This window comes from Corvus cornix, chromosome 5, assembly GCF_000738735.6.
Source record: "Corvus cornix cornix isolate S_Up_H32 chromosome 5, ASM73873v5, whole genome shotgun sequence".
Taxonomy (NCBI): domain Eukaryota; kingdom Metazoa; phylum Chordata; class Aves; order Passeriformes; family Corvidae; genus Corvus; species Corvus cornix.
Window position 1 is genome coordinate 47,495,133 of NC_046335.1, and position 20,442 is coordinate 47,515,574.

The following is a 20,442-nucleotide window of genomic DNA, read 5'->3' on the forward strand; positions in this document are numbered from 1 at the left end:
TCCCTCCCCCCCACCCTTAAGGAGCTGGTTTCTCAGTGTTGCATATTGTTGTGTTTGTTTAGGCTTGTTTTTTTTCCTTTTGTAGTGCCCATTTAGAGAAGATGCCCTTTTGAATGCTGCTTGGAGATGGGCAGCAGTACAAGCCCAAGACTGCCCAAAGCTATGTTTTTAGCCCACAGAACTTGTATCCTCAACTTGCTTCTCTGCCTGTCACTTCAAGAAACCTATTATAAGGTTTCCCCTTTGATCAATCTCCTCTTTTTCCTGAAGTCTGTTTCAGTGCACCAGGTGGGAACCTACTGAGCTTCAGTTCTCTACAGCAAACAGGTTTTGTTAGGTTGTCAGCAGGTTTTGTTTGCCCTACCTGAGTTTCTCTAAGCAGCTCAGATGAAAGTGCCTTTGGCTCTGGTCTTTGTCCACCATCCTTTCTCGAAAGGCAGGATGTCACAGGATGTCCTCTAGGATCCATCCAGCACTCCAGGCAGCCATAGCACAACACTGTTACCTTATGGGTTTGTTCACACAGAGGTATTGGTTTTTTTTTTTTACTGTAAATAGCAAAATGGCTGTGACAGCTGAGGGAGCTTGGCTTGTTTCTGTTCTTAGGTTCTTTGCTGTCTGTTTTGTATGCTGTGAGCTCCCTGCTCTCCAGCTCCTCCTCACATCTGAGTTACATGCATCCTTTTTCCCTGCTACTGGATCACTGTCATGGCCTTTTTGCTCCCAAACCCTTCTGGCTCACCTCTGTCACTTGCTTTACACCACCTTACCAGCTTTCTAGTTGCTTAAACACAGGTGTGGTTTTCTCTCCTCCCCTCACTTCCTGAGCTGCAGGACCTCACTGCAGGCCATGGAGCAAGGGTTTTTCTGTAAGTATCAGTTTGGGGTCTTAGCAACTGCTTGATGCTGTTTGGCATTGAAAAATAACCAAACTCTGTGCCCCGTAGCATTCCCCTTCTCTGTCTCAGCACAGCAGCTCAGGCTGGAACACACTGCAGTGACTTCCAGTGCACAGCCTTTGGTGGAAATCTGTTGCTTACAGGGATATGTCCTCCCCTTTGTGATACTCTGATGTCAGGGTCTGTCTCTGCAGGACTTGCCATGCTTGCTGTGCGCCTCTGCCCTTTGCTTATGGGGTAAAAGTGCTAAACCATGCACCCAGACCTGCCTTCCTCTGTCTCCTTCGTTCTGCTTATGGCAGTTGCTCTCCCCAGTGGCATTTCTGCGTCCTTGATCCATGTGTAGTGGGGCTGGGGTGTGGATGCAGCCTCACTGGAAGCCTAGCAGATGCAAAAGCTAAGCCTTAGGTGAGAGTGCTGATTTGCTCTGGGTGGTTGTCCTTGCTGCAGGACAAAAGCTGTTTTAAAGCACAAGTGCTGCTTAAACCACCTTCTCTGGCCAGATTTCCCTTAGCCTTCCAAATGTCATCGACATTGGCTGTTCTGCTTCATGCCAGTACTGTGGCTCTTGTGCATACAGGCCTTTGTGCAGAGGCATCCATCTGGCCATGCTGCAGCAAGGTGCCATTTATCACTCTGTGATAAAGGTTGCCTTTATCTGCATTACGTGTTTTACACTGCACTCTTTAAATTTTTATGTTTGTGCTGCTGCGTGGATCTTTCTCTGTAGCCTTGTCTTGCAGCAATGTTAAATTATCCTGCAGAGGCTTACCTAGGATCCACTTGTGGTTACTGGCACATTTCTAACCTCTTCTTATCTTTTTCTTTGAAAACTGGGGGTTTGAAGAAATCCCCACTCTAGATAATTGGGTTATTCTTCCTACTTGTTTTTTGCCCTTTGGGTAGGGAAGGGGTTACAAAATAGAGATAAGACTGGCAAAGTGAAAACTTAAGTGAAGGTTTGTTAACTGAAGTGCTCTTATAGCATCACTGTGAAATAGGAAAACTTCAAAAAGGCAAAAGGGGCTCTTTGCTTTGTTTCTAAGTCTGCTTGCAGTTTGGCTTGAGGAAATATTGGTCAGTTCCATATCCTCTGCACATGAAAAAGGAAACTCTGTACACAGCTCTTTATACTCTATTTGGACTAAACACAGCAATCTTATATTAGCTGTATAGGAACACCCCAGCATATGACCAAGTCCCTTGTGAAACAGAAATAACTGATCTCCCAGCTTTCATGCTCACAGGCCTGCTGGCCAGTGGAGTTGCAAAGGGTGACTGTAGTACTGGAAAGCACAGCTGTCCCTGTGGATGGGCAGAGTTGGGGATTTTCCTTTAAATAGCCTTTTTTCAGGACATCAGGGACAAGCAGGTATGCAACTGTCATGATGTTCACCCTGAAAATGAGACTACATATGGTTAGCAGAACCCCTCAGAAACCAGCACCTTGTTAAATACAGAGTTGGATACCCACATGCTAAAGCAGGGTCTTGTTGGTTATCATGGAAACATTAACCATCAGCTGTTGTGGAGAAAATGTGGTAAAATACGTAACAGAACTTGACTAGTGAAAAAAAACTATTCTTCTGTGCATTATTATATTTAGTAGACTGGCCTAGGAGGATGTCAAATGATGACTGTTTTGTTAGGCAGGAATTGCTTGGTGAGAGCAGGATGTCTTCTGCTGTCTCTTGTGTGTACCTTGGGTGAAAGAATGAGTTTCCATTTTGTTCTCAGCAAATGGGTGTGGGTACACTTTGAGTAGAGAAGATAAAATGGATTATATGTATCCTTTTCAAGTTTGGTGTCTAAGACTCCCTGGAGATGTGGAGCAACCCAGATTCCTTCCTCTCATCTGCAACTACTGCTGTTTCTAGCATCTATCTCTGTCTTAGATAAATGCAACAAAAAAAAAATCAGATTCCATTATCCTCCTCTAAACTGGTCTTTCTTTCTGTAGGCAACTCGTCCTTTTCACTGTGTGCCTCCCCTTCCTTCACCCTGTTACTGTGTCCAGTGATTGTTGCTGACTCTTCTTAAAACAGGTTCCTGTTTGTTTTCCTGTGACCTGTGGATGTGGTAGTTACGCATTTAAGCTTTTAAACATATGGAGAGTAACCCCTAAACCTGCAGCATGGGGCTGCTGGCTTGGAGGGGATTTATTTAATTTCCTTTTTTCCCTTACACTTGGCTCCACTGGGCAGTAAACTCGGTCATAGGTGCCCTCTTGCTTGGTGCCCTGTAGGAACCTTGAGGCGTGGAGCTGCCTGGCTTCAGTTGACTGACCATCCTGATGCCGTTCTGTTGAAGCTCTTGGTGTGCTCCTCGGCCACGTTGGGTCGGAAGCGGCTCACCTCAAACACAGTGCTGATCTTTGTCATGGGTTTGGCAGCCAGCTCCTTCAGTTTCCGGGCATCAAAACGTGGCTTGTGTAGAAGGATGGGTAAGCGGCGGGGAAGAAAGACTCTTTCTTCCTTCTGTGCCTTCTTCTCTTCTGCTTGCTGCTTCCTCTGCTTAGTGAGTGTCACCTGGTATAAAATGGCATCCCACATTCTCATGGCTTTTGATTTAACCAGCATGCAGTCTTGCTTGATGACTGCTTTAGCAGTGTCCTCTTTATTCCCTTCCTCCTGTTCCAGCTTTTCTGGCTTGGACTCTGGGAAGTTGGTTGCTTCTGGCTGCACCATCAAGTGCTTCCTGAGGCGATGCCAGCCACTGGCACCGGTTCCAGGAGGTCTTGCTGCTTCTCCTGATGATGGTGCTGGCTCAGCCTTGGGAGGACAGCTGGTGCTGGGTAAGCTGGGGGTCAGCTGGGGTTCGGTGCCATGTTCTGCCTTGGTGTCTGGGGAGGTGGACCCGGTCCCATCAGCTTGTGCTGGAGTTGCTGGGTGTGCTTGCCTCCAGGGAGTGCTGGATGTTGATGGTTTTAGCATGTCTTTGTCTTTCTTGGGTAATTCAGGAGCTGTCTCTGATCCAGCTATTTTGGCATCGCTTCCATGAGTTGTAGGCTTATTGGTGTGGGCATCAGAGGTGCTGGGCTTCTCAGTAGGAACAGGCTTGAGAGCTTGATCAGGAGGCTCTGCCTCTGCAGCAGGAAGGAGGGGAGGTTCCAGCAAGGGGGGAGTGTTCTTGCTGTCTTTAAGTGAGGTGGGTGTCTGCTCTGGAGATGGTTCAGAGCTCCTTGTTTGAGGTGCTGGGGAAGTAGGCCTTTTGTCTTCGTGGCTGACAGTTCCTTGGGTCGGGTTTGGTGTGGGAATCTTAGCCCTGGGTGGCTTGACACTGTGGAAGTAAGTGTTCACCTTGGTGGCATAGGTAACATCTGGTGCCCTTTCTTTACTGGGTGTACTGGAAGAAGGCTGGGGGAAAACAGATACTGAAGGGTTGGATGGAGAGGGAAGGTGGGACCCCATGCCTTCAGGCTGCTGTGGAGTCTCAGGAGGTCCTGGCTTCTGTAGCAGGGGCATGGCCGAGGAGGTTGTGAGCTTGACATGTTCAGCGATGCGCCGCTGCTCGGTGACCTTCAGTGCGAAAGGCTTCCCCTTTCGGAAGGGGGAGGGGGCGCGGTGGTTGACGGGCCTGATGGAGAGGGGGGTTGGCAGGGGGTCAGAGGGGGGTGCTGTGGTTTCAGGGGCCTCTGCTGGGGCAGCGCTCTCAGCACACTCTTGGTCGGGGCTGGCTTCGTTCACAGGCGAAAGGCTGGAGCGGAAGGCCTTCCCCTGCTCTGAGGTGAGGATGGCGTTCTTCCTGGCTGCCTTCTTCAGCAGCCGCTGCAGCCGCACGTTGTCCTTCCTGGGCTTTGGTAGGGTGGGAGGGGGAGAAAGGGGGTGGTGGATGGGAACAGGCTGGGTGGAGGATGATACTGTTATCAGCATTGTCATTTCCTGCAAGAAAAGACCCAAGTTTAGAGTTGGTGTGGGCTTAGCCCTGGGCAGGATTCGGAAATATTTATACACAGGTCCTCCTCTTCCTCTCTCTAAAAGCTACGAATATGGAGTCAATACTGTGGGAGAAGAGCATCAGTCTTGGCTTTGTTACTCTCCTGAGGTAACCTCAGCTGGTCTTGAGGGTGGGTGTGGCAGGGCAAGAAACGTCCTGGGGGGAAGCTGTATTGCCAAACCTGGAGCCCTCCCGCTCCTGGCATTAGCACAGGGAGAGCTCCTGGGAACCCCAGATGTTCATGTCTTGGCAAGTCCTAATGGGATTTGGAAGGAAATGTCAAGGGAAACAAAGTGGGTTTGAAATTTTGAAGCTTTGAAACATCTCCAGAGGCAAAAAGCAGGAATGTTTCATGGCTTTCCAAATTTCGGTTATTAATACTCTGATACAATGTTACATACAACAGAACAGCCATAAACTACATGTCATTTGAATCAAAGTCAACACTGGCTGATTGATTTCAGCTGGCATGAAGACACCCCTGTGAAATGCAGGGCTTCTCAAAAGCTCTGTTTATCAGTGAGGAAGTGCTTTGTCACAGCACTGACTCTGGCTGGTCTCTTCTTGCTGCATGAAGCACAGGGACAACATTTTCCTCCAAGATAAAACCAAATTTTCTCTTTCCCTTGGGAAGCTTTGCCACTGTCTTGCCTTTATCACTCATTCTTGAGTGAAGGAGAAATGGCTTGTGCTCTGGGTCAGGTCTTAGCTCCAATGGCATCTGCAGCCCTTTGGCCAGCACTGGGCTGCTCCTTCAGGGGTGCATGGCTGCTTTTCCTGCTGTTTGTTGCTAACTCATCACCGCCTCCTTTCTCCTGAGTACTGGTCAGTGGAGCTCAGTGACCACTGTTCAGGTGAGCACAGTGGAGCTAAGGGTCTGTGTTGGGGATAGAAAGATTAAACTAGTCTGTTCTCTCCTTTCTCTTCCTAAGCAAGCTGGGGAGCACCAAACAGCCTCTGACCTGCAATGACTCTGGCAGCCCCAGGAAGGAAATCTGACTCTATCCTGGATCCTGCTCAGCACAGAGTTGCTGAGTTTTGCTATGAAATGAGGCATAAATCACTGAGCCCCTTAATCCCTGGTGCTGGGTGCAACTGAGCATCCTGAAACAAGGAAGAGGAGGGCAGGGTGATGATGTCAGGCTTGCCCAGGGGGGCTGTTTATTTCATGTGCTGTGTTCTGTTCTTCGTGGCTCCTAGCCTGCTTAATGTGGGTGTGTAACATGATACCTACTGTTCGGGAAACTATCCTGAATAGAACTCTGAAAAGTGCAGAACAGCTATTTGTGCTTGAGTGCCCAGTGCTGGCTTTGGGCTTGCAGTGCTGCTGTCAGCACTGGGCTGGGAAGGTGATCCCTACCCAGCAAGCAGGTGGTGTGTCTGCCAAAACTGGTTGGGGATGGGGCGAGAAGGATGACTTTTATTTTTTAAAAGCAGCAGCAAATAAAAGCACTGAAGAAGTGGCATGTTGAAGTCAAAAGCTTCAAGGTCAAGCCCTCACCATGGTAGATGAGCTGCCCTCCAGAGCAGAGGCTGTGGTGGGCAAGGTATAGGCAGTGTCTAGCAAGTGGTGCACTCAGTACCAGAAAGACATGGATCTGTTGGAGCAAGTCCTGAGGAGGACCACAAAAATGATCAGGGGGATGGAACACTTCTATGAGGACAGGCTTGAGAGAGTTAGGGTTCTTCATCCTGGAGAAGAGAAGGCTCTGGTGAGACTTTATTGTGGCCTTTTAATAAGAGGGCTTGTAAGAAAGATGGGGAAAGGCATTTCAGTAGGGTGTGTTGCAATAGGACAAAGGGTAAAGCTTTTAAACTAAGAGGGTAGATTCACACTAGATATAAGGAGGAAGTCTCTTTTTATGATGAGGGTGGTTTCCCAGAGAGGTGGTGCATGCCCTGTCCCTGGAAACATTCAAGGTCAGGCTGGATGGGGTCTGAGCAGCCTAATTTAGTTGCAGATGTCCTTGCTTATTGCATGGGTGTTGGATTAGATGACCTTTAAAGGTCCCTTTCAACTAAAGGTCCCATTCAAGCTATTCTATCATTCTATGATTTACTTTAGCTGTAGGCATGAGAGACCTGCTGTTTCTGTGAGGGGGCTTGGAGGGGATTTGTGTCAGCTGGGGGTGACAACTGTTGGGCATTCCCAGTGTCTTATCAGCTTCATTCCTTAGGCACAAGGCCGTGATTAGGATTTGCTTTGTTCCAGGATCTACTCTTAAAAGCAAGACTGCAGTGTCCCAAAAAAGGCTGAGAGCCTGCCCATTCCTTTTTCACATACCTGCTTTCCTCCCCAGCCTCATGGGTATTTTAGATTCTTCTGGGTCAGAAAGCCAAAATCTCTGTTTGGAGGGACATGTAGGTATTTTTGTGTGACGCTACTCTGACTCTGTTTGTGTAGAAATTGGTACTTGCTTGTGGGGTTTTTTGTGCCTTTTAAAAAAAAAATCTCCTGAAGGGTGAGCAAATACCTACATCTGATGGTAGGTTTTATTGTGGAATGACTTAACCTGTTCCTGTTTAATGTGGTCCCATGGACAGCCTGTACTACAAGATGAGCTATGGTCCAGCAGCACTGGTAAACCAGATTTATAAGGTTGACCTGCTTCAGGCTTGTGTTGGGAATACTAAAGAGGCAGGGCAGTGAACTTCCCAACTGCTCATCAGCTCTTGGAGTGTTTTCCTTGTCCTATGGACTGCTGCACTCCAGAAAAATGCAGCTTCCCACATGAGTCAGAGAAGGATCTTGCCTGGGATTTGCTACAAACTGCCAGATGCTACTGAGGAGGGCATGGGGGCTCAGAGTGGAAAGTTTAGTATGCACACACCAGGAAAATCCCTCTGCTCCCAAAGTCAGAGGCTGCTTCATGCTGTATAGCCTCAAGATTTGTTGTCCCTTACAATAGTCTGTGCTCTTAAAATGACTCTTGCTGCTCTCTCAGCATCCCATCTGACTTGAAACGTGCTGTGCTATGGGTGTTGGAGACCTTATGGGCGCTAACTTCCATGGCATGTGACTGTATTGGAATCTGTGTGCTTGACTAATAGAGCAGTGAGATGCTAAGAGACAGCAAAAGGAAATCAGCTGTTAATTTATTTGTCTTCCCTGTCATGCCTGGCTTTGTTTTGAGTCTCCTTCAGAACTTTGTGTGCTCAGGAGAAATTCTGCAACAGGGAATATTTGTCTTCCCCTTTGCCACCTAATGAAGCAAAAGTAAAGGGACAGACTTGCTTTATTGCCAGTGGAAAGGTTGGAGCTGAAAACCCAGGGACAACAAGGGAAGCACTGCCTGAGAAACTTGTGTGGGTTTGTGATAGGCTAGAAGGAACTGAACCTAGAAGTCAGGAGGCTTTCAAAGGGTTAAGTTTGCCTGCTGCTGGTTGAGTTCCCATGGGTGGATGGGTGCTCACCTACTCTTGGACCCCAACTGTTCCCCTGACTTGGCTCCATTTGCAATCAGCCCCAAATCAGGAATAGTGGGGAGAGTGTCAGCATGCAGGAGTCATTTATCAAGTGATGGAAAAGTCATTTGTGTGCTGGAGTCCCTGGGCTGCACCAGCTGTCGTGCGTGGAGCAGATGGAGAGCTGCAGGAACCCAACACCGCTGCAGATGGTCCCAAACAGAGCTGCGGCTGCCAGGGGCTGTGGGAACACTCTCTGCTTTAGTGGCTTTCTTGGGCTTGGGAGGAAGCCTGCTAATCTCCTTCTTGGGGTGGCAGACAGCGTGGCAGGAGTGCAGCCGTGACCTCTGCTGGGTGTGCAGCCCTTGGCATCTCCTCTGCCATGAGCATGGCTCATTTATGCCAAAGGCTTACGGGTGGCCTGATTCACAGGGCTTTGTGAAAATGGGTGGGAGAAACCCACCTGTAATTGCTAGAGAAGATACAGCTTCTGTATAGCCTGGGGTATTGCTCATGAGAGGCCAAATGGTATCTATAACCTTGTGTTTTCTTGTCTTGCAGCTGAGCTTGGTCCTGGCTTGATGCAACCCTCCATGCCACTATTTCCTCTGCTTCACAGAAGATAATTGAAGGATGTTTCTCTTCTCCTGACTGCTGTTAGTCTGTTTTGGGTACAGCCTGACTCCTCTTGGGGTTTGAGCAACACCCCACACTGCCTCCAGATGGATGAAAGGAACTCGATCAGCTGGCAAAACTCATCATAACTTTCTATGTGACTCTTTGGCTTTTTTTTTTTTTTTTTCTTAAGTGTCTCTCTGGTGTGGAGATGAGAGGCTGTATCTCTGTTCCCTCCCCTTAAGTGTTGGAAGAGAGGGATCTGCTGCCCTGCTCAGCAGGCAAGGGTTTTGTTATGTGATTAAGAATTTCTCCTTTTGTGGCCCTTGGTGGCTGGGTGGTGGCAGCGAGAGAGCTCAACAAAAATCTGGTAGAAGAATTGGTGTTTGAAAGGAGGGCAGTGGGCAGGTCCTGAGTGTGAGAAGACTGCAAGGAGAGCGTGATGAGAGTGCAAGGACTACTTGTCACCCTGTTGGTGCCAGCTGTGGGTAAAGTCTTCCCCTGTTTATGATGCAGCCTCTGTCCCTCTACATCATCTGCTTTGAGGGACTTCCATCTACTGGTCTCTGTGTACATCAAATTGCATTCAACTTAGTCTTTTTTTTTCCTTTAGTTCCCAGATCATTCTTTAATCACAGTTATGTACCCATGCCAAGATGTTTCTGCCACTTTTCTGTCTCAGCAGGACAATAGCAGCTTTGTTTCAAATAGCTGCTGCCTTCCTCTGCCTAAGATGGATTGGAGGTTTCCTTTCTCAGGTGAGGAGTGCTGACCACTGGTATTATCTCCCCTCTCTGGGAGAGTGATTTGCTTATTCTCTAACCTGTGGGCTCCAGTGCCAGTGACTGAAACACTTCTAAAAGTCAGATGTGGTGGCATCTTGATCACTTGCCAGCTGTGCTCCTGAAGCTGAGCAGGCTATCTGGGAAGTGGGTGCTGCTCTTGTGCTGGAAGCTATCTTGGTGAAATGGCATCCCAGTGAATTGTTTGTGGAGACCAAGGCTTGCTGTGAACTTGAGGAAACTGAGTCCCAAGAGTGGCATTTCTGGCCTTGGGCCTGAGGTCTGCAAATCAGCTTCTAGGGTTGTTTCTGAACTCTCCCATGTCTTCATATTTCATGGTGTTAACATGTCCCCCAGCCCCTCTTTAAAGTCTCATTCCTACCTTACTCCCATGTCAACATAATTTGCAACTTGTTTCTACCCTCCTGGAGGGAGGGCAGCTTGTTTCTCCTCCTGCATCAGTGTGCTTTCTGCTTAAAACTTTCTGGCCCCAGATTTTTTTTTTTTGTAAGCATTTAATAAAATTTGAAGAAGATGTTGTAATGATGGCAACTCTGAGAATTTTGTTCATATAGGAGTCTCTGCAGCAAAGCTGTCTTCCAAGACCTTGAAGCTCTCTGCTTGAACGTGAGGTGGAGGAGAAGCATCAGTCTGAGTGACAAGAAGAAAAGGAAAGGGGCTTTCTGTGTGCCTGCCCCATTTAGATCCTTGTTATTTTGTTGCATTTTTCATTGGGGGTAATTGCCTCTAAAAGGGGAAGGAGTAGTGCTTGGGTGCAGCCTGCAGAGACTTCCTGGAGAAGCACAGAGTTTAGCTCCCCAGGTAATAGAGCTGAGCAACATCATGGGCTTCAACCAAAATCACTGATGTCAGCTATAAAAAAAAAAAAAAAAAGGAAAAAAAAATTTCCTCTGTATACTGCTAATCCAGCTTTGATAAGGTCAGTATAGCTGTCTGTCCTGGAACCCAGCACACAAATGAGCTGATGACTCCATCTACCTTTTTATGGAAAACCTTTTTATGGGGGTGACCTTCCAAGTAATAACACTTTTATGGTGTAGAGACGATGAAGAGTTTCTGCTATCCTAACACTTCAGGAAAGCGTAGGTAAGGAAGGAGATAATTCCAATGTAGCTTCTTGCTCTTATCTTTCTGCGGATTGGTACCTTTGTTCTCTCCATCCTGTGCTTCTGAGAGGTAGGAATTCAAGGAGTCCTGTGTTCTTCAAAGCACTGAGCAGCATGGCTCCATTTTCCTCCCTTCAGCCCTTCCTCTGCTGTGCTGGGATTTTCAGGTGAGGCTGGAGCAGGAGCAGTGTGGTGCACGGAGATGTTCTGGCTTGAGGTGAAAACAGCACTACTTTGCATGTGTGCAAACTGGTTGCACCAATTTTTCAACACAGTTCTGTATCTGGGTGGGTGGAAATGATGGCTGAAAACTTCTCCAGTTACTATTCCTGTGCCCTGCCAATTTTGAGAGGGCAGAGAAGGCCCCAAAGGCAGTTTGTGTGAGATTCCTTCTCTAAGGAGGGTTAATTTGCAGAGTGTATTTTCTCCACTTAAAGCCCACAGGGACCTAGATGTGGTTTCAATAAACAAGTGCTGTAATTCAGGATCTGGTCACAGCAGAGAAGTGAGAAGGTTGTGGGAGACCAGAGCTCTCTAGTGGTAGTCAGGAACAAGGGAAAGAACTGTCTCGGAGCAAGTGCGTGCAGCTCTTTACAAGGTACTTATGTCTGCCAGGGGAAGTGTTTCCCCAGCTAAACTGGCTTTATGATGTGCTGTTTCTCCTCCCAAAGTAACATGGTGGGTGTGCACAAGGTGGTGGGAGTGGCAGTGGGGTTACCAGAAGGGTGAAACCTCCCCAACAAGAAAAGAAGGGATGCTGCAGCCCAGATACGCTGGATGTGCATCTTGGGCAATGCTAGGAGGGGATGAGGGGAATGGAGGCTCATCTCTTCCCTCAGCAGGGAACTCTAGGGACGTGGGGCTGATTTTGTGAGTGAAGGAGAGCAGGCTGGTGCCACTCTGCAGCAGTGACTGGCCTGGTGTTAGTCAGTAGCTGACTGCTTCCTGTCTTTGTTCATTTTTCACAGCACTGTGGTTTTTGCAGCACTGGCATCTCAGAGGCTTTTGCTATGAGACCTTAGCTCTGTCTTCTCCTGAGACTGCTGCATTTTGAGCATAAGGACAAACTGTCACACTGAGTGAGTCTTGCAGGATTAGTCTTGCTCTCAAAGCCTGGTGGAGAGGAGTGATGCTTTCCTGGTCCCTGTATCTGCTGGCTGCCTGCATCCCCTATGCTGCCATGCTTCCCCAAATTACCATCCTGTTGGCAGTGTCCAAAAAGAGGGACTGGGAACCTCTGTGTGGGCTGTCAGTGCTCTGAACTGGGGGCATACCTTGACGCGTTGCTTCACTACAATTTCTTCTTTACCCATCTTGCCTAGATTATGCAGAAGGGGAAACATCATTTTAGCAGCATTGACTCTGAAATAAATCTTTGGGGGTTCCGGTGATACTGAAGTGTGCTGCTTGTCTTTCTGTGGCAGGCTTCAGGGCTGCTTTTTCACCAACAGGGTTTAACAGATGATTCTACATGAGTGTATGCAAGATGGGATTGAAAAATGTGGTCCACGACCATTGCAGTGCCATAAAACAGCATTATTTAAACTTGGGGGAAACTTAAATAATGAAAAACTCGAGTCTGTTTTGAGTGTTATGTCTTCATGTAGCACTTGTTCTGCCTCGAGACTGGGGGCTGGACTTCATCTGGTTCTTTCCAGGTATAAAGTAATGATAGGCTCATTTTTACATCCATCCTAATGTATATGTGTGCATGCTAATTAACAGATCTCTGCTCAGCCCTTGCTCACAGCTCTGCGCTGGGCCTCCTCTGCACTGGACACAAGAGTCTAGAGTTTCCAAATGACTTTGTTCCTTGAAATGTGTCTGCAGCTTCTGCTCTTTGAAGGAAAGGTCAGCCTTGGGGACACCTGAGCCTGAATGTCAGAGCTTTGCCTCCTGCCACCACCACCTTTGGGAAGGAAAATAAACAAGCTCAAAGAGCAGGGTGGCTATAAATACTGAGGTGGCAGCTGAGACGCTGCTGAACAAGGTTCTGAGGCTGGTCTGTTGGTAGTTCCTTGCCAGCTCAAGACACTTTCCCTGATGCTGCATTTTATATATATATGTACACACACATATATATCTGTATATAAGCAGGGTAAGAGGAAAAAAAATGTATTTCACATTGGCGAAAGTGCAGTTGGAGCTATGATTTACTTCAGAAATGGACCCATTGCAAGGATCCTGATGATGAGAAAAGACAGGTGCTTTCCCTGGGATTTTGCATGGAGTCCCCTGAGGGTTTTGCAGTGGAATAATTTGATTTAGATCAGAAATTTTCAGAAAGGTGTTTCATCTCTTCCTCAGAAATAGTGGTTTAGCAGTGCTAAAGGCAGGCATTAAATAAATAGCAAAAAGTGTCATGGGCTTGGGACTTGTGAGAATGATGGGAAGAATGGGGAAAGGTTGAGGAAAAGTAAGGGGAGGGTACCACTGGGGTTATACACGTGAGCACTTTAAGGTATCAGAGCAGCAAAGTGCAAGTGTAATTATTCAGTCAGAGGTGCTTGGCTGGGTAGGTGGGTCTTCCCCAAGGTCGTGGAGTGACTGTGAGTGCTTGTTGTGAGCACCTTGACTGGTCTCCTGCCTTGCTCACCTCCTCTGGGGACACAAAACAGCAGCTTCAGGCATTGGTCCTGACTCCCATCCTGTTGCTCAGTCATCATCCTCACTGCCAACCTCTCTCAGCTATTTAGGTGTAAATAGCATGAGGATGAGACCCAGCCCATATCTTGGATGGCCAAACCTGATCCCTTATCTTTGGAGAGACATCTAGGCTAGATCTAGGGTGTCCAACCAGGACCTCCTGAATCCCACAGGGATTGTGCCTTAGTTGTCTAAAGCAGATGCAGCAAAGGCATGTCCCAGAGCAAACAAATGAGTGATGGCGGAACAGTCTATCACAAAAATCAGAAATCAATATTAACTGAAAAAAAACAAGAACTGCATTACTTACTGATGTGTAATTTGTTTCCATCTGAAATCATTTGTGTGTTGGGTGGATCATGTTACTCAGGCTGGTTTACAAAATTAACAGGTGATTGTTCCTTTGAGATCATGTCAGGTGCTGGTTTCTTGTGACTTCTGGAGCCCTGTAGGTAAGTTCAAAACATCAGATGGAAAAGTGTTTATAGTAGCCGCTAACTACAAGAGGTTTCTCAAAAATAAATAAAGGGACTTTTTTAAAAGCATGAAAAGTTCCATCACCTAAAATTAGCGTGAAGAGGGGCTATCGAGTAACACCGTTGCGTGCTCCCAGCTTTGGCCCTGCAAAGTTCGGCATCTCAAGTGCTGGGGAGGTGAAGGGCAGAGGATGGTGATGCTGCCAGGACAGCTATTCTAGCAGAGTAGCTCCAGGCGATGAAACCAGTTGGAGGCTTTTCAAGTTGGCTGGTAAGATTTACTGTTTTGCAAAAGTCAGGGTTGCAAAATGCAAATTTGGAGCTGTGCTTTGATCGTTACCTTCCCGAGAGAGGAAGAGAGCAAACTCTGGCTCTGTGTTGACTTGTTCCTGGCGAGGGACATGCTGTGTGCAAAGGATGCAAGGGTAGAAAATGCTGTGCTGGGAGCTGAGGGGTTTGGAGTTGATTAGTTTGGTGAATTTTGATTGAGGGGTTTATGTGCAGTTTGACTTGAAGATCTTGGCCAAGACTGCTCAAGTGAGCTGGTAAGGATGGCACCAAGGCCTGCCTTTGTTCTGGGCAACCTGTGAGCTGCCCAGGCACCATGCAGGTGTTTACTGCCTCTCGGCCTTGGGGCATTTCGTCCCTTTTTCCAGCTGACATCTCGGGTTCTGCTTTCTCACAGCCTCTCAGGAGCCTTTAAGTGTGAATGCCATGGTAGCTGGGGGGTAAACATGCCCCCAGGAAGATGGGGGCATGTGAGAGCAGTTTCCTGGAGGTCTACAAAGCAGCTTTACACCCAGATTAAGCTTGGCCTGTTTCATATGGCTTTGGAGATGCTGGTGAGCTATGCCACAAAGCCAGCTCTGAAGGCAATTACCTTCTGCTTCTCCCTGCTAAGCTTTGTTGCTCGTTGACTCCTCTCTAACCTGACTTGGAGTTACTCTGTCCTGGATCAAGGTAGCAAAGCTCCTCCTGCATCCATCAGGGATCTGGTCCACCTGATGACACTGTTCTTGTGGGAAGGGAGGTATGTGCTGGTGTTTTGGGGTAGGTGCCAGAGGCAAGCTCTCCATTTGCTTTCTCCCTCTCTGCCTGATGACTGGCGAGATCCTGCCTGGCTCTGCAGGACGCGCTGCTCCTTATTGCAGTGCAGACTTTTGGAGGAATTTGGGGTAGGCGCTTGATCCTTCATACAAATACCCTAATGCAATTCATTCCTCTTTGACTGACAACTTCAATGTCTCAGAACTTGTCTTTTAGGAGTGCTAGTGACTTTGTGTGTCCCCAATACTGAAGATGTTGCTGGAAAAAAAAACCCCAGGCAATAACAACCAGGGCCAACCCAACTGGAAACTTAGGAAAAGAAACATCACATGATGGGATAAGAATACTTCAACAGATTTTAGAAAGGCCCAAGGACACCTTGTACCCTGCTGTGCCACAGTCACCACCAAGACCACACCAGCCTAATGCATGTATTTGCAGCATGCTCTGTGTGAATGATGCAAAGGGCTGGCTTGTGTTGGCACACACTGAAGAAGGGAGTGTTCAGATCCCCTCCTATTTCTTACCAAAGATGTAGAGTTTCTGTTCTTACAGGCTAAGATGGGATAAGACAGGCAGATATTTCTACCAACTAAGTTTCACAAAAGGGGTGACACAGTAGAGACCTCCATGGAAGTGCTGGTTCTCCCTCCCACCAGATGCAAGGAGGAGAACAGCAGCACCAGGAAGGTAAATGGAGGTGTACGTAGGTAATGTGGTCATTAATAAGAGAATGCTTGTTTGTTGCCTTTTATTCTCCTTTTTATGCCTCTGAACATTTGTGATTTCATGAAGCCACCACTAGGAGAAGGTGTTGGCACCTTGAGGTTCCCCAGCCACTTTCCAAGATTCAGGTAGGTGAACCCACAGCTTGGCATGTGTTTGCCCTGCCTGTATCTGAGGGACTGCTGCAAGAGGTGCATCACTGGGCATGGCAAACACTGTACCAGGTCACTTCTGGGGAAACGAGAGGCAACCAAGGACAGAGATCCTGAGCCCAAGGGCCAAGTGGGTGGTATTAGAGGAGCCAGGGAGGAAAGATGGATTTTGCTTGGCCCCTTTGGGTTGTTTCAGATTCCCCAGGATCCTGTTATCACCAGTAAAATGACAGTGAGTGGTCTGCTGATACTTAGAGGAGCTGGTTATAAAGCTTAAGGCTATTCTGATCTCTTCTTGACTGGCTGCATAAAACAGGTCATTGGATTTTGCCCAGGAACAGAAAATAATTAATTATATATATTTATTTTCTGTCCTTTCTCTGAATGGACTTACTTACCCACTATCTGATCTGCCTTTTTATTGACAGCTACTTCAATTAACTTGGAAAGAGTGTTCAATGAACATAGGGCATCTACTCTAACCTTGAACTGCTGATTAAACCCCCCTGCAGAATCCTTTTCTCTGGGGTGGGATAAAGAGAAGAAAGGGTGTAGAAGAGCTGTATAAAAATTTACTTTCTTAAATGGCTTTTTGTGGTTCCCATTTCCCCTCTGCCCTGAATCATGGTAAAAGGTTTATAACTGAATGTCACAAAACAGAAAAACACATCCCCACACTTTCCCAGTCAGCTTAATACATTTTTCTGGATACTTTCAATTATTTCGAGGCTGATATCTGTAGAAGCAGACAAACATGCCAAAACCAAAATATCTGTATCATGCAAAAGAGTAAAAAATGTTGTTTTGAAAGCATTCAAACATGACTCTGGAGAGGAGGGGATATGAAGAATCATTCAGACTGTGAAATCAAGTAAAACACATTTTCCTCATAACTAAATTCACTTTGGATAACTTAACCATTTTTGAATGACAGAAGGTGTCAGTGAAAGTTCCTCTGTAGCTCTGCCATGAAGGTCTAAGTGCAGAGTTGTGGGCAAGTCTGGGTGAGGAAGGGCCTCAGGAAGTCTTCTTGCCCAACTTGTGGGCCAGAGCAAAGTCTGCTTTGGAAGTAAACCTGTTTGTTCAGTGTTGGAGAGTAATGGGTGGATAGGGATAGGTATTGCTTTATCTCAGAAATTGGATCTCTCCTGGGCTGTGAAAGAGTGCCAGTTTTATGGGAAGGATGTAGCTGATTTTATTTAAAAACTCTGTAGTCTTTTATGAACACGTAGGACTTCAGACTTCCAGGGTAGTACAGGTTTTCAGATGAACTTTTCCAGTGCTTTTTCAGCTCGCTGGCTGAGTATTAAACAGCCATGGAGGCAATGATCCATGAAAATGCTGCCTGCTGACTGGTGTGCAATGAGCACAGGGAAAAGATATTTAAAAAAAACAAACCCAAGCAAAACACACACACAAGCATTTGACCAAAGTGCCCATCTTTATGCAGTTTGTAAAGTTATCAGGGCTAATGTGTGTGTACTGTGTGTAAAGGCATCTACCCTGAGTGCACTGGCTGCTGAAATAGGTCAACCAAAAGCCAGAAAAGATGAGAAGAACTGGTTACAGCTTCCCTGCAAGTGGCCCAGCAACACAATAAATTCCTCATATAGCCAGTCTGGGTGCTCCTGCCTACCAAGAAGAAATGCAGCGTTGGGCCAGGCTACCTATGGAAACTTGTCTCGATCTCTGCCCCAGCCTCTAGTTCCTGTTCAAGGAGAGACACTGGTTTGCTGTTCCCTCTCCCAGGTGGAGATGCTGTCACAGTAAAAGCATGCCAGGCTCTGGGCTGAGGTCTGCTGGCAGATGGACTTTCTGTGGTTTGAGACCCTGCTTCATATCTGTGACCTGCCCCTGTGCTCTTTGGCCTTGGTGTTGTCTCCTAACCTGGCAGCTGGTGGGAGAGAGGGGCTTCTGCCACAACAGGTGCTTGCTGCACCCTCACCTAATGAATTTGGGTAGCTTTTGGTAGCTGTGCAGGCACAGCTGGGATCATCTCTCCCATATCTGGTCTCTGTGATCAGTAGGGAGTGTGAGGTACTTGGTGGTGGTTTGCTCACTCTCTAGGCTGGCAAGGCTGCACTGTGGCAGCTCAAAGGAGAGCCCCAGTAACCTTGCTGCTGGTGCAGGGAGAAGAGATGATGTCAAGACAGCACAAAATACATATCCTAGAGCAGGAGAGTCTACAGTAACAAGAGACAAAGCTGATGAGGAAAATGTGGCAGGTTGTGAATGAAACTGCTGTGTGATGGAATCAAGAGATGAAGTAAGGACTTGACATAGAATGTGTGAAAAGCACAGGGTCTGCAGCTAAGGTACGAAACAAATATTGGAGAGGCCTATAGTTATATGCTGAAGTGGACAGAGAGACCCACAAAGGCAAGAAAGGACAAACATAAATTGGGCTGTGAGGAATGAGCCTTGGTTGTGAACCAGCTGACAGCAGAGCAAATGTAAGATGTGTGCATCAGACAAGCCCTCTTTACTGGGGGCTGGAGAAGGTACCCTCAGTCCCATAGGAAGAGGGATTCAGATAGTGCTGGGACTGGAAATAAGATGCATGACATGGACATGAGTGCTCTGACAGAGGCAGCCCATAGCATGCACAGATGTCCTTTGGGACAGTACTAAGCAGAAAGGCCATGCTCCCAGGGTGTGGTGGTGGGGAAGACAGAGCATGGCCATGACACATGATCTAAAGATGGATGTTGTCTGGAGCACTTGTCTGACTGTCCAGGAACTGAGCTGAGTGCAGGAACTGAGAGGATACTGCAGGCACCAATGTTTGCTTCTCATCTATTTGAAAATGGAGCTGCAGCAGAGAAGTCTGATTACCTGTCCCTCCCATCACTTGTACCAACCTCACGTTTGTCAAGATGCTTGGAGTGAAATCTGAGTGATGCAAGCACTCCCCTGCCAGTGTGCACAAGTGGCCCCACTCTGGTGCAGGCTCTGCAGCCCTGCAACGTGCTCACGCTGCTCCTGCCACATGGCTGGCAGCAGATGGGCCCGTGGGAGCGTTCGGGCCCGCATCTGCTGGGAAGCACCATGCCGTAAGCCCAGGCTTCACATGCACTTGCACACACACACACTTTCTTTTGAAGGGATTGATCCACTCCTTGGCGTGACAGGCCTGAGTTGTGGTGCCCCATGGGCAGCAGGGACAGTCCATAGCTGGCAGGTGGGCACAGGAGGCTGGTGAATGCCACTGCCAAACTGGGCCCACTGCAAACATGAAAGAAACAGCTGGATCCCTCTCCTCCCATGCATCCCCACTCTGCTGCTGGTTTGGGCAAATATGGTATTTCTTGGAGGCTTGCCCAGCTGGTGGGGAGCTTGAGGGAAAGGAGCCAGTGGAAGAGAGCAAAAACGCTCGGTGGTTCCGAAAGCACAGCGTGCAAGCCGGTTTGCTGTGTTAGTGCTTTGGGCAGAGCTGTAGGGGGAGTGGAGGTGATGATACCAGGTCTGGCCATGTGTTCCCATGCAGCTGCTGCTCTCCTCAGCAGCACGGGGTGCCCACCCATCTCCCCCATCCAGCAAACTCCCACATGAAGCCAGGGTGCTGAGGATGGATGCACTGTCCCCCTCCCCCCGACAAGCGACAAAAGCATTGGCTAGAGGGGGGTTGCAGGAGAGAGGCGAGGGGATAAGCTGCCGGACAGCTGGAAAAGACAAGCGGGACAGGAGATTTTTAGCTCGTGCGTGTTACCTGGTGACTGGGAGGCTGCAGCACTGTGCTCCCACTCCACGGCTTTAAAAGCTTAACTCTGCATCCTCAGATGGGGACCCTTTCTTGCAAGCAGCAGGGAAAGAGTGGGCAGGAATCAATCTGTGACCTGAGCCAAAAATATCGGCTGCCCCACAGTTCCTGAAGTTCTCCTACAGGCGGGGAGGAAGGGGATGCTGGAGCTGCCAGGCCCGCAGGAGGCCACATGCTGTGTTGCTGGGGAGCCCTGCCAAGGGGAGGGGGGGGGGGGAGGGAGGAAGGGAATGGGAAGCTGAAGCCTGGGATATTTAGTGAAATGGAAACCGTGAACCAGAGGATTGTGTGAGGCACTGCAATCCTCTGCTGGAGTAGTCATGCAACTGTGCAGAGTGCTCTGGCAGCAAAACCACTCCAGGCACCCAGGCTCCAGCCACCTGCAGCTGCCCTCCCTAAGAAGTCCTTATTTAAATAATGCTTTCATATCATGCTAAGAAAGGCTTATAAACTCTTTTGCTGTGTTCCTCCTCTCTTTCTTTTTGTTCCAGGTCCCCTCAAGCCCTGGTGCGTGGCAGAGCCCTGGCAGTCTCTGAGAGGTGGGTGTGTGCCACACAGCCCTCGAGCACAGACACACTTGAGGCAACACGTGTGCTAAGTGCCTCTGCTTTCTCATGTGCCTGTGACTGCTGGTTTCAAAGAGCTTTCGACATGGGAGGTCCACAGGCCTTCCCCAAGCTCTTGCCCTGCAGCACAGCCAAAACCCTTTGCATGTGGAGTGGCGGCTGGGAAGAGCCCCTGCCCAGAGGGGAGAGTGGGAGTTGCTGCTGTGTGTTGAGACTGTGAGATCCAGGGTGCCACAACCAGGTTTTTAGCAGTGATCATGCACCATGGAGCTATGGGCCCCCCTAATTTGTTTCTGAAGTGCCTT

The 20,442-nt window shown here is 48.2% G+C and overlaps 1 protein-coding gene and 1 long non-coding RNA gene across 3 annotated transcripts in view; one reads left to right on the forward strand and one right to left on the reverse strand.

The window, feature by feature from the left end:
- The window catches only part of LSP1 (lymphocyte specific protein 1), a 48,655-nt gene extending 38,466 nt beyond the window's left edge, over window positions 1-10,189 (forward strand). For both annotated transcript variants that reach the window (XM_010397159.4, XM_039552261.1), the window contains exon 11: window positions 8,802-10,189. The gene's annotated coding sequence lies outside the window, so the exon portion shown is untranslated. The remainder of the gene's footprint in view (window positions 1-8,801) is intronic.
- LOC120410041 lies at window positions 4,711-19,685 on the reverse strand. The gene is made up of 3 exons (XR_005601960.1): window positions 19,521-19,685; window positions 13,721-13,856; window positions 4,711-4,780 (listed from the first exon to the last, which is right to left on the reverse strand). It is a non-coding gene; the product is annotated as an uncharacterized LOC120410041 (long non-coding RNA).
- Between the last annotated feature and the right edge of the window lie 757 nt (window positions 19,686-20,442).